Genomic DNA, 14,068 nt, shown 5'->3' on the forward strand with positions numbered 1-14,068 from the left:
GAAAAAAGTCCTACAACTCCCAGCATTCTCCAGCCAACACTGTCTAAACATGTGTAGGATTGTGCCATAACAAAGGCAGTGTGCTACTAGAAGATCTTGAATGGAGATGACAGAATATCTTTTAGTACACACTAGAGGTTTAAATTGACTTAACAGTCATTTCTCTTTCTGAGGAACCCAGAGAATTGTAGATCTGTGAGGGGAGCGATAGAGATCTATAACAGAAAATTCTTAGCACCTCATAACACTACAGTACTCAGGATTCTTTTGGGGAAACCATGAGAGCTTGTAAAATCCCCCAAGTAGGTATGCATGGTGGGAAGAGGCAGTGATGGTGAGAGATTTTGCATAGGATCATACAGTATATATGTCACTTCTTTCAAACTTGTGAAAAGAAATGTAGCTTACAATTTTGAAAGGAAATTATTCAAATATTTGGGGGAGAGCAATCCTATGGCCCCTAGACAGCATCTGGGGAGCGATAAGATTGTTTGGTTTCCTGGCTGTGAAGTCAGAGACAAGGATGAAACCTCAGAGCCAGGAAACTGTGCTCCCCCTCCCCCTCATGGCCAGCCCAGAGAGAACTGTGCCAGCTACCTCTCCATGCTCACAAAATGGAGCACAGAGCTGGGGAAAAGAGGGGTTCCTGGGGGTGAGAAGGGGAGGAGACTGGGGTGGCTATGAGGTAACCTATGGCTGCCCCAGCCTCCTTCCCTCCCTCTCTGAGGTACCACCATTAGATGGGCAAAATCACCCATTTGGCAGAAATGCAGGGCAGCTGGAGCACAGAGGCAAAGTTTGCCTCCACTGTCTTCCCGCCCTTCAGGAGAGGGGAAACTCTTTCAGCCCAAGGGTTGAATTCAGTTTGGAGAAGCTCTTGGGGGCCTGTGACAGAATTGCCTGCTTGTTATGTTAATCTGTTTAATTGTATTAATACCAATGTATTTAGTTTTGCAGGAAATATACTGTATGTACAGGTGAGAAAGGGTTAACTGTGAGCAGGGTGGGGCTTGTGTGTGATTGGCTGTTTTTGCTCTACCTGTGGGGAGTGAGTGAGGACAGGAGGGTTTTGGTGGGAAAGGGAGTTGGTTTTGGAGTGTGGGCTGGGGGGGGTTCACCATCTTGGATAGGGAGGGACGATTTAGAGGGGTAGTGAGGCAGGCATAGGCAAATTAACAACGTCTGTGTAAATAATAATAACATGTCTGTGTAAATAATAATAACATGTCTGTGAAAATAATAATAACATCTACAACACCAGAGCAACAACTTGTAAATAAGAAACTTTTATTTATTTGTCTGAGTTAAATCCATGTTCCAGCTTGGTCTTCACTTACACTACTTCATACATGAGCACCTAATAGCCAGCACCTGCTTCCCAAATTAGGAATAACAGTAACAGTGATAAATTCGACCCACTTGGCGTTAATTGTGGCTGGATAAAATGTTAGCTAGTTCAGTGGGTACAGCTGATTTGGCAGTGACGTCCCACTCCTTAGGCTTATTATCCTGGGCATGAAGGGATAATAGGGGAAAGGAGGGGCAGATGTCACAAGGCCTTGTTCCAGTGCTGGGTAGGGGTGGAAGGCAAAGGGAGCAGGAACCAAAAACAGGGGAGAAAATCAGCATATTGTAGCTTGAAGCTCTTATTGTCAGAAGCTAAGCCTTGGGAGAGACATTTCAACCTATTAGAATATGAAACAAAAAACCTGCCAAAACTCAGGAAACCAGCAAACAATCGGTCATTGGGGGAAAGGGGAATGGCCAACTGGGGAAACCCAGAGAGCTGGACTGACACCCCAGGAAGGACAGATTTTGCCCCCGGGGCCTGAAGTTCCTCAGTCCAGCTTTACTCTCGAATGCAGTTCATACTGCATCAAATTATACCCTGTTACATTTATGACTATTTCTTTGGTCCTATTTAGACATGGTGCTGCACAATTTAGAATCAGACTAAAGAGAATAGGGAAGACCCACAGATCAGTTAGATATGAGCTCACTAATATTCCTAATGAATATGCAGGGGAGGTGAAGAATAGACATCACACTGACAACAAAGGTCCGCATAGTTCAAGCAATGGTATTCCCCGTAGTAACCTATGGCTGCGAGAGCTGGACCGTAAGGAAGGCTGAGTGAAAGAAGATAGATGCTTTTGAACTGTGGTGCTGGAGGAAAATTCTGAGAGTGCCTTGGACTGCAAGAAGATCAAAGCAGTCCATCCTCCAGGAAATAAAGCCAGACTATTCACTTGAGGGAATGATATTAAAGGCAAAACTGAAGTACTTTGGCCACATCATGAGAAGACAGGATACCCTGGAGAAGATGGTGATGCTAGGGAAAGTGGAAGGCAAAAGGAAGAGGGGCTGACCAAGGGCAAGATGGATGGATGATATTCTGGAGGTGATGGGCTCGACCTTGGGGGAGCTGGGGGTGGAGACAGCCGATAGGAAGCCCTGGCGTGGGCTGGTCCATGAAGTCACAAAGAGTTGGAAGCGACTGACCGAATGAACAACAAATTTAGACATTACCCCAACCCTGAGGGCATTGAACTGCACAGTTAGGCATCTGTATGACATGGACCTCATGTAACCAAATCAAATGCGATCAAACCAGGATGGTTCTTATTGGCCTGAACCTCATAGGTGCCGCTTCACAAGCTGCTGACTGTGAATTCTTTTTCTGCTGTGGCACCCCAGTTGTGGAATGCCCTCCCCTTGGAGCCCCTATTGGTGCAAACATTAGTTTCATTTCTGCACCAAGTTAAAACATGGCTTTTTACCAAAGCCTTTGAGGGATAATTGCATTCCCTAAAGTAGCACATTGTTTTAACTGTTTTTTGTGTGTTTTTTAGATTTTGAAGTGGTATTAGCTTGCTTAATGGTTTAATATGTTTTAGCTGTTTAAGGGCGCAATCCTATCAAGATAGGCAGCCGCCTCCAAACTTGGAGGTGACCACCTATCCAATGCAGGGCAGGAGCAGCACGGAGCAGATCTTCCTCTCCACACTTTAGCTGCCCTGCATTCACAGCTAGACAGCCGATTTCAGCTGTCTCACTACAGGAAGTCAGAGCGGGGAGGGCAGATGCCAGATGACGCATAGGAAGCATCGGAAAGGCATGTCCACCCTCCTTACCCCACCCCCCAGAATGCCCCATTTTCACTGCTCTGCGCTCCTCTTACGAACGCAGAATCCTCGCCGCCTACAAGGCAGCACAGGAGGGGCTCCAAGGTCAGATCCCAGGAACTGACCTGTCCTAGAGCCATTTAGTCATTGACAAGTGGCCATAGGATTGTGCCCTAAATTATGTATTGTTTTATACCGTCTAAATTGTAATATACTGTCTCACTGCCCTGAGATCCTAATGATACAGGGTGGGATATAAATGTTTTTAAATAAATAAATTCTTAGATCAGCATTTCAGGATCCTGCCAACAATCACCATTTGGGCAAAATGTAAATGTGGCCTTTTGCCATATAAGACTACAGGAAGATGCATAGAAGATGCTTCATATATCAGAATCAGAAGGCTGTTCCAAAGATGTACTTCAAACTATGTCCTTCCTTCAAAAACTATTCATGTACTTCTTTCGAGTATTCTAAAGTTTCGTTTCTCTTATCATGCATTGTTTCCTTTGCTTCCTGTATGATGGGCTATTCACTCTTTTAAATCACCCCAAATATATGCATCATTGCATATTTAGAAGCAATAATTGCTTTAAAAAGAAATGACTGGCCACAGAGAGCAAGCCTGTGCTAGTTACTAGATATTAACTAACTGGAAATGCCTGGAAAATAGCTGCTTTAGAAGCTATGATTTTATGTACCCTGTAGGAAATTGCTTTACAGAAGCTCATATTTTTAGAAATCCCTCCAGATTATTTTCTTTAATAGCAGCCACTATGTTCAAATTTATTAGCAAATTCTAAATCAAATCCAGAGCTGAAGTTTATTTGTGAGACTTTTTCCTGCTGTTTGCAATTACCTCTCTGAGACAAAATCAGTTATATCACCAAGTGTCTGTAGATTTAAAAATAAATGCCATCAATTGTTTCTTGCACGTGTGTCTTCTTTTTTTAATCCAACCAATCATCCTAGGATCCAAAAGTGGAGAACTGTTTAAATATATTGAAGACGCCATTGCATATTCAACCATGAATGTTCAAAGAGAAAACTATGCTCACCAGCAATATACAGAACTAGATGCTCAGAAGCATACCAATAATAACCTGTTTAGTATGAAATGCACACCCACAGCTTTGCAAAAAGGTATTTCTTGCTGACAATAAAAAACCTATCTTTATTCTCTTTTCTGGATGAATGCCTGCAATAATGTTCATCTTGGACAACTGATATGGGATGAAAACACTGTGACGTTAGTTCATTCCTCCTACATTGTTCTCCTCCTGTATGCAGTTCTAGTACAACTTGATCCAAATTTTTTGGATCAGAAACCACAGGTGAACAAAGGAAAACAAACATAGGGCCAGTAGTTCTGCTCCTATACAGGCAAGCAGACTTTGACAGTACAACAAACCATCTTATGGATGCAGCTAGACCAAATACCTGTCCTCAGTCCTGCCCTCTTCCCCAGACTTTTCTAGATATCTTTCTCTGCTCCCTGACTGTTTAACCTGGTCTTGCTCCTGTCTTTCCCAGCCTGCCAGCATTTGGAACCAGTACTCAAAATGGGGTGGAATGTCATCCCACTCCTTTTCAGGTGGGAATAAAACCATCCCTCAATTTTTCAATGGATGCAACAAGTCCAAATTAATCTGAAACAGAACAAAACATACCACTTCCTCCCCCCACACACTGCCTTCTAAATGAAACCATCCCATTTCCTTTCTTACCCTCCTCCCTCCCACTCTGGCACTGCTGGGAAATAATTTGGGCTTGGCTTCCCAGCTATACATTTGCCTCATTTATCAACCTCAGTTAGATGGCTCAGTTTGACTTCCTTGCATGGGATGATCCACCAAGGTGCTATTGGCTGCCATGCTGCATGACCACTTCTCAGACATGTGACCTACTTATAATAAATTTGCAGTTGTGCTTGTTTAATTTTGTTTTTGTTTATAAAAATATTTATAAGAAAGGGACAGTGATAACAGGTACCTATTTCAGTTAGGAATTAACACATATTTTCACCTAGGTCATTAATTATAGTGTTGTGAGATAAGCAGAAACAATGCGGCAATTCCTCCCACCCATTTTTAGGCCACCTGTCAGGGTAGAACCTTCTCAAGAACCTTCACCTTACCACCACCATGCTTAATTAGTTCATTTATTGCAAAAATGGTCTGGAAGGTCCAGGAGGAAAACTTAGACTCATGCAATCTGGGCCTACTCCTGTATCTTGAGATTATAAAGTGGCAACAAATTACTACCTGAAAGCAAAGTGTATATGACTTAATTCAAGTGCTTCAAACTGCTTGGACTCAATAAAGCTAGCATGAAGCAAGCACTACCACAGAAAAATATAGTGACACAACACAGGGCCAGCCCTACCATTAGGCAGAGTGGAAAGCTTGCTTCAGGCAGCAGATGATGAGGGGCAGGGAAAGGTGATGAGGTGCTGGAAAACAGAGCTGTGTATGCTACTCAGCCTGCCTTGTGTCCCCTAAATCAATGAGCCTGCTGCCCTCAGGTGCAATGAAGGATACTATCCCATTGCCATTGTTGAACTAAGATTCAACTGCCAGTCCAGCTAGCTTCTGTATGTGGAATGGGGACACCATCTTGTCCTTCACCTCAGGCAGCAAAATATCTTGGTCCAGCCCTGACACAACATAAAGATACCCAGTCAGGCTGTTGCTGTCTGTGTTTCTGCTGGGTCTACCTTCTTTGATCATTTCCCTCCCCGCAAAGCTGGAATAATGCCTCAGGCAAGTTTGCTGAACAGAGAACATCTCTTCTGTTGTTAAGAGATTTCAACAAGCATTATAGACTCTAGGCTAATATGCGCATCAACAGGAGAGAACACGTTGTGGAACAGTTTATCTCCAGCAGTGACTTCTCCCTGATGAATACTTTAAAACCCCACTTATAGTTAACTTCTCTGGTCACACTTGCACTACAATTCATCTTTCTATGGCTTCAACTTGACAATCCTCTTGCTTCTCTGGGAGTATTGATGAGCATTGACCTTCATAATAGAGTCTCTTGTGCGCATCTCTTTAAGGCCTCGGGAAAGCAGGGAGCAAGCAGTGGCTCTTGTTATTCCATCAGCTTTCACAAACGAAAGTGTTTGCATATACTTTCCGACATACAAATTCACAGACAGAACTTTCCAGAGGGCAAGAAAGAGTTCATTTGTCCTATTGCTGAAGTCAGCAGGACTTCAGTGAGAGAGCATGAGCAGGCTTCCTGGGCATTTCAAAAAGCAAATGCTTATGTCTTCACAATGGAGCAAAACAGACATTGCTACCAAGTTCGGTTTGAATGCGGTTCCTTGTGAAAAAAGAGAGCGACTACATTAAAGATGAACATTTGTTCGCTGTCACAGTCACGCTGTAAGCACTAGCAAACAGAAAGGAACTATTCAAGTGGAGAGTCATTTATATTGTCCTTTATGTAAGTAGGCTATATGTTAAAAAATAAAGCATAGGGATTGATGACTCATCCACACAATGATTGATGACCCATCTCTTTATCTTGGGTGGGCGGGGTGGGCGTGCGGCAGCGTTGTGAATTCTTTGGAATGATCACTGCAGAGTGAAAGGACTGCTTTCTAGTTCCACATGAGTTTTTAATATTTCAGAAGCGGTTTCATTAGAGAGCAGGATTAGGGTTTCCAGGCTGCAATGAAGAGAATCAGCATTTTATCTTCAAATAGCCCAATGACGTGGGAAACAAAGTAGCCATGGCTGTTCTCACCTATTCTTACTGGGCCTTTTTGTCTGTCTTCTTCCTCTGCCTTCAGCAGCATGTCTTCACACCATGGCAGATGGAATAGGGGTGAAAAACAACCATTATTTTATTATTATTATTATTATTATTATTATTATTACTATTATTACTATTATTATTATTATTTTATTAGATTTATTAGCTACCCATCTGGCTGGCTACCCAGCTGCTCTAGGCAGCGTACAATACAAATAACAACATGAAATACAACAAATTTACATAATCAACTGAACAAAACAACACTGCTCTAAAAAGCCCACCCCAAATGCCTGCCTGAACAGCCAGATTTTCAAAGCCTGGTGGAAGCTCATCAAAGAGGGGGCATGGCAGAGGTCACTAGGGAGGGAATTCCACAGAGTGGGGGCCACTACAGAAAAGGTCCTCTTGCTAGTCCTCACCAGTCTTACTGTCCTGGGTGATGGGACAGACAGAAGGCCTTCCAAGGCCGATCTTGTTGAGTGGCATCCCCGGTGTTGCTGGAGGCACTCCTTAAGTTAGACTAGGCTGGAACCATATAGAGTTTTAAAGGTCAATGCCAACACCTGGAATTGGGCTCAGAAAACAACTGGTAACCAGTGCAACTCCTTCAGCACTGGAGTAATGTGGTCTTGCCGGCAGCTGCCTTTAATCAGGCGGGCCGCTGCAGTCTGCACCAGCTGGAACTCCTGAATCATCTTCAAGGGCAATCCCACATAGAGTGCATTACAGTAGTCTAGGCAAGAGGAGACCAGGGCATGAACTACTGATGGGAGCAGATGGTTAGGGAGGTAGGGGCGCAGCTGCCATATCAGATGGAGTTGGTACAGTGCTGCCAGGCTCACGGCTGACACCTGAGCCTCCATGGACATCTGGGAGTCTAAAATGACCCCCAGACTGTGGACCTGGACTTTCAGGGGCAGCCGCACCCCATTGAACACCAGGTCATACCTTGACAACCTTCTATAGCACGGGTTGACAACTGGTCACCCTCCAGATGTTTTGGCTTACAACTCCCATGATCTCTCACCATTGGCTGGCTAGGGCTGATGTGAATTGTAAGCCAAAACATCTAGAGGGCCATAAGTTGCTCATCCCTGCTCTATGGGATAGGATAGGATAGGATAGGATAGGATAGGATAGGATAGGGCAGGGCAGGGCAGGGCAGGGCAGGGCAGGGCAGGGCAGGGCAGGAAAGACAACAGAGAAAACACTGCCATGCAATGGCTGCCAACAATGTAGTCTGGATTTTTTTGTAAAAAGTGAGTAAACAAGGGATAGCAATTCTAGAGTAAATGTGCAGTGTAGAAACACCACTCTCTTTCTGGTTTTGCTGGAGATTTGAGTCATTTGAGTATTTTCATAGTTGGCCCTTGAGATGTTGAATTGAACTGACAGACTGAATGGTGAACTTGGCCCCTTCCATTGATGTTTTCTGGGGCACCCCTTGTGTCCATTGTAGATCTTTTTTGTATATTAGAACTTCTGCACTAAGAACTGCTGACCGATATAGACAGATAAATAGGTTCAGCCTACAGTTTCTGCCAATGCATCAAATTGTACAAAATCCCATATTTTGCAACTAAAATAGCTAAGAAGAAAAGGGGGAAAGGTTCAGTTCCCTGTAGAGCCTCAGAGTTTGTATACATTTTTAGGCAAACCAGTTTTCAGCCTCAATTCACTTTCAATAAATGGAAATAGTAATGGCAACCCCCACAGGATTACTGGATAAACAATCAGAATGATAAAACACTTTGATCAAACAATAGTTAATTATTTGAACAAGCAGAATTATAAAGCTCTTTTCATCCAAAAAGGGTTGTGCAATTTTTATTTTAAAAAATCTACAAGGAAGTAAATATTAGGATCCAAAGAACCATACAACAACACAAGGGGGCTCTGATTTTGTGTAATCCAAACAGCCGACCCCCTCCTCCAAAAGCACATGGCAAACCAGTTTTGAAACAGACGGATTTTGAAAGGCATTTTGGAATATAGCAAAGGGCAAGGTTAGAGTCAAGGGTAGTCATGGTTGGGCCCTTGTTGAGGGGCCACACTTCAGCAGAGGCCCACTGTCAAAAGTCCCCTAGACTTGCTTTTCTTCTTCACTACTGAAAGCTGCTTGTTCACCTGCCTGTTGGTCTGGCCAAGAGAATGGTGGTGGTAAGGAGCAGTAGATGCCACCCCCTACTTGCTCACAGGCATTCTACCTATAAGGAAAACATGAGGTTCCAATGATGATAAAGAGGACATCTGGAGACAATGGTAGTGAATAGGTTGACTTACTGAGGGGAGGGGACGTATACTCAAGCCTTGGGGGTTTATCAAAATATCTTTTTGGATCCCAGCCAAAGGAAATATTCCTAAGACTACCATTTTATACACAGTTACCTGGGAGAAAGGCCCAGTGAGGCTGGATGGTGTCCTGGCATAGCACTTGTTGCATCCAGGCAAACCAAGTTGGCATCTATCTGCCTACACCTGTCTTCTGCCATTGACAACTTTACATTGCCATGAGTCAAGTGCGCTCATTGGCAAATCTCAAGATTAAAGTCATCAATGAACCAGAACAAGGACCTTACAGTGGCCGCCCTAGAGTTTACACCGAGAACATTATATTTAAGAAGCTTTGTAAAGATAAAAGATGCAACACTTCAAATGTTTCAATAAATGCAGTTAGTTAAGTTAAACCTTTTGTTAAATTTGATTTTTCTCCGCAAATTGTGTTCACAGGTAACCAACTTGTGTTAATTTATTTTCCATCCTACCTAGGGCTGGGCAAATCTATCTGTTTTTTGTCCATGCCATTTTTTGCATGGACAAATGCCCAAACCCCCATAATTCCATTCCCTCCTATTTCCACATTAAGCTGTGATTTAAAAATAATATCCTCTAAAAATATTTTTCAGTGTGTATTTTCTCTCAAAATATATATTTCATTATCTATAGTGATTTGCTTAAACTGTTGAGAACTCACAACATTAAGTGTAAAATCTGGTGGATTGTTAAGTTCTGATCCACGTATGAGTCCACAAGGGGGGAATCTTCATGACAGTGGAATGAGAAGCATGTTGGAGTATTACCCGGATTTTCATGGAATTGGCTTTGGTCTGTCAGGGACACATGAAGCAAGAGAAGCCGAGTGTAGCATACCTTTAAAATCTGGTTTTCAGATTTTAGAAAGGGATTTCAGAAGGGAGAGTACCTCTGGGTGGGGTAGGGGGAGTAGAACTGAAAAGCATCAGACTGCTCAACCAATGAAAGAGGCTTGTTTCCCACCCCTGTCCAGGCTCCCCACTGCTACGACGTTATGAATGGGAAGCAACTAATTTTCCTTGTGTGTGCAGATTTCCCTGAAGAAACCAAAATCCTAGGGATGTACGAAAGTCACTTACCTTTTCTCAGGGGTGATTTGCAGTGGGGGGGGAGGCACTCTGCACCTCCCCCCGAATCCTAACCTGGCCGGCTCTGCTCCGCAGCAACTCTGCGGCGCCGTCAGCCGGGTGCATTCGCAGGCGTGTGGAACCTGCGGACACAAATGGCAGCAGCTACGGCAGCCGCCATTTGCATTCCTGTTTTTGGCCGTGATAGGCTATGTAAATATTTACGTACCCTATCACAGCAAAAAAAACAGGAACACAAATGGTGGCAGCTACGGCAGCCGCCATTTACGTTCCCTTTTTTTGCCGTGATAGGCTACGTAAATATTTACGTAGCCTATCACGGCTTCTGCAAGGATGCAAATGGCATCCCTACGTTAGCTGTGATAGGCTATGTAAGTATTTACGTAGCCTATCACAGCCTAAATGGGGAAGCAAATGGCAGCCGCAGATGCAGCTGCCATTCGCAAAGCAGCGCAAACAGCACCAGGTAAGTGCTCCGTTTCACGCACCTTTCACAGGGTGGGGGGGGGCTTCATTCCGCCACAGATTTCAGGGGAATTGAGATCCATGGCAGGATCACTGAGATTCGTGGCAGAATTCTCTGACATCCCTACAAAATCCCCAGTTCTACATTGCAGCATCTGCAAGTTCCTTCCTGAGAGCTCCCCCCACTCCAATTTCATAGCATCCCAGCAATCTGCTGCAGAGTTATTGTTCCCACCCCATTTCCCCCCATGTGTTTACTCTTGCTTATTGCTTCCAACCCTCCCCCTCCTCCCTTTCTCCTTCTCCCTGCTCCCAATGAGAAGCTCCCGTAAACCCGAAAGTTTGTTACTCTTATAAAGCAATAAAGCAGAGAATGGGCTTTACATAACAACAGAGAAACTACAAAACATCACAGAAGCACAACATTGCAATAGCGATTTAAGAGGGCAACAGAGAAGTGAAAGAGTGCTTTAGGGGCGAGTTACTAAAGTTAGCCTTTAACCCTTTCACTGCAGGGGAGTGAGATTTATTTCTTACTTCTGAGTAAACATGCACACAAGGGGGGATATAGTAAATATTAAAAACAGGCTAGCTAAGGTGAATGACTGTCCCCACTACTATGGTAATGTGAGGGGTCACTGCTGCTCACCTGGGGATTTTCTCAATCAGAAAAATTACTTCTGTTGGGGAAACAAGAGGGAATGGGGTGTCCCACCCCCTTGACCATGTCACTGCCAGGTCATAGAGGGCCACCCAGAATTTAATGGGGTGGGGAACATGGCACACTGTGTTAAAACCGCCAGGGAGCTGTTTTCAGTAAAAAAAAAAAAAAAAATGTCAGAGTAAAGGGAGTTTCAGAAAATGAGGCTTTTCAAGAGGTAAGCAGCTGGTTGGCAGAGAACTGGTGATGATGTTGCAAAGGAACTTAAACTGCTCTAACTTCACACTAAATCGCTCACGAAGGAAGCCTCCAAGAGGTATGGATCAGGTCATTTCATATAGGCATTTGCAGGTTCAAATTCCTCAAGCATCCCTGTGCCTACCCAGTGTTACCGGGTGCATACCAGGGCCCTTGAAACTTGCCCCATGAGTGGAGGAAGGTCTTAGGGAGACATTTTGGAGTTACTGTAGCTGGAGGGGTCCCACCTGGCAAGGGCAGTATGGATCTTCTCAGTTCTGGGAGGGTCAGGCCTTGGTTACCGAAATGTCACCAGACCAAAGCAGGAGACAATAACATAAAGTTAGCTGGAATCAAGTTACAGTGCTTTGCCCAGGAAAAAGAAATAACAAGTGAACTGTAGTAGGGAGATGGTTTCTTCAGCTCTTTTTGTACTATTGAGATTGCTAAACTGCAATTGCTTTCAAACTAGAGAGCTTCTTACTTTCAAACTAGCGAGCCACAGGGCATGTTGGGGTGCTCCCAGGCTGCAAACCTCCAAGTTATCATCGATCTCTGGGAGGCCCGTTGTATGACATTAATTTCTCTGCCTGTTTTATTGTAGCACACATGTGCCCAGCCCGTCCTATACCTCATATATTTCTTGGGGGAGCCCTGAGCTTGCAAAGGGGAATTTGTTCCAACTTATATGTGACAGTGGCACAGACTTTTTTGTTTGACCTGATTTCTTTATTTCATAGACAAAAACACAGATAAGTGCTGCCAACTAAGCATTCTGCCATCATTTTTTCTTGAAAAAAGTTATATCCCCTCCTCCACTTGACCTAGGTCAGCTTTGGACATGCATTTGCCTTATCAGATTCCATTGGCTCTTTTTCCAGTGTGCATTACATTTAAGCATGTTACCAGAAGCAGTATGCCTTGAGGATAAGAACATAAGAAGAACCATGCTGGATCAGACCAAGAGTCCAGCATTCTGTTCACACAGTGGCCAACAAGCTGATGACTAGGAACCCACAAGCAGGGCATGAGCGCAACAGCACCATCCCACCCATGGGATGGTGTACATAGCAACTGGTGTACATAGGGTCACTGCCTCTGGTACTGGAGATAGCACATAGCCTACCTCAAGACTTGTAGCCATTGATCACCTTGTCCTCCAGGAATTTGTCCACTCCCCTTTTAAAGCCATCCAAATTGGTGGCCATCACTACATCCTGTGGTAGCGAATTCCATAGTCTAACTATGTGCTGTGTAAAGAAGCACTTCCTTTTTGTCTAATTTCTATCTATGATGCCGAGAACAGTTATTACTAGGGGGCGGGTGGGGGGGATCACTGACCAGAATGTTAAATGCACTTCTGAAGACACCCTTAGAGAAATACACAGAGCTCATGAAATATTTTCAGAACCTGTGGTGCATAGATTGACACTCAGTGTAGTGTACCGGTTAGCTTGTCAGACTAAGTCCAGGAAAACCCAAGTTCAAATTTCTGCTCAGCCATGAAGCTCACTTGGTGACCTTGGGCCAATTACCATCTCTCTGCCTGACCTACCTCACATTGTTGTTGTGAGGATAAAGTGGAGAAAGAGGGAGACAGCCATGCACACTGCTCTCAGCTCTTTGGAAGAAGGGTACAGTAACAATGGAATTAATAATGAACATCAAGTTTATCTCAAAGAGATAGAATACAAAAGAACACACCATTTCCTATGTGTTACATTTGTTGGGGGTTCATTTACAGATTGGCATATTCTCTGGCACAGAGAACTCGGAGTAGGAGGCTTGATCCAATAACCCATCATCTGTTACTCTGGGACCTTCCTGGCGAGAAGACATGGCTTTACTAGATTCTGCAGACTCAGAGGGCACTCCTCACCACATCCACACTGTAGGAGCCAGCAGCTGTAGAACTGGACAGTGACCCTTTAAGAAGTGGACAGCTTCTCAGAACAGGTGGTTAACAGCAGGTCCAGACATGCCAGCCTTCAGAAGTGGCTAATTGGAAATACAGAGAACTTTATCATCTTGCAGATTTTTATAAAAATGGGTGGTTGATTAATCAGGAACAACTGAGGGAAAAATTAGGTCAGGAGAGGGTACAATGGATTATATTGCATAAGTACATTCTTTTCTTTCTCCAGCAGTACAAACTTGGCTACTAAGAAACAGCATTCAAACAGGAGTTGGTGATAGCATTCAAACAGGAGTTGGTGGGAATTACGAAGGGCTTGATATCTAACTTATATAAGTGGATTCTAGTATCTGAAATAGTCATAAGTGACCCACTCTGGATGGTGTGGGAAACAGACGTTGGAATTCATACAGAGGAAGAAACTTGGAATGCATTGTGATATAAGGTTCCATTTAAAATAATATTGGTTTTTAAAAAATGGAATTTATGTTAAAATTGA

This window comes from Heloderma suspectum, chromosome 5, assembly GCF_057233095.1.
Source record: "Heloderma suspectum isolate Gila_16-S chromosome 5, 16-S_ref, whole genome shotgun sequence".
Taxonomy (NCBI): Eukaryota; Metazoa; Chordata; class Lepidosauria; order Squamata; family Helodermatidae; genus Heloderma; species Heloderma suspectum.